This window comes from Cynoglossus semilaevis, unplaced genomic scaffold (genome assembly GCF_000523025.1).
Source record: "Cynoglossus semilaevis isolate Cse_v1.0 unplaced genomic scaffold, Cse_v1.0 scaffold19, whole genome shotgun sequence".
NCBI classification, from domain to species: domain Eukaryota; kingdom Metazoa; phylum Chordata; class Actinopteri; order Pleuronectiformes; family Cynoglossidae; genus Cynoglossus; species Cynoglossus semilaevis.
The window spans coordinates 52,465-53,084 of record NW_007585128.1 but is presented as its reverse complement, the minus strand read 5'-3'; positions in this window follow the sequence as shown (position 1 = coordinate 53,084).

The following is a 620-nucleotide window of genomic DNA, read 5'->3' as shown; positions in this document are numbered from 1 at the left end:
CCACCATCTTCATCATCATCATCATCATCAACATCATCATCATCATCATCACCATCATCATCATCATCATCACCATCATCATCATCATCATCACCATCATCATCATCATCATCACACACTGCCCCCCTCAGGCTGACTTTGGTGACCAGCGGTTGACTGGTTGACTTAAAACCACAACAACAACAAACCATGACCACAACAAAGATGGCGGCCCACAAACCATGACCACAACAAAGATGGCGGCCGAGACGAAGACAAAAAGTCTCGTCACGTTTGTTTCATAATGATGTTGTGAATAAAACGCTCCAAAATAAAAAAAGACAATGACGTGTGTAAATAAATGAAGTTCCACATTGGCCCTCGTGGGGGTGCTGAAGAGGTGGGTGGGTGGGTGATTTATATATATATATTTTTTTTTTTTTCGGCCTTGTTTTCGCTTGATTCTCCCGACCGATCTGGCAACAACGGCTCGGTGATTCACAACTGCTGCGACTCGGCTCCTTTGTCTCTTAAAATCTCTTAAAAGTAACGAGGAGGGGGCGAGAGAGCATGCGGACCTATAGAGAAAAGAGAGAGAGAGAGCGGCGCTCCAGCTCCACAGCTGCAGGAGCTCGGCTAGC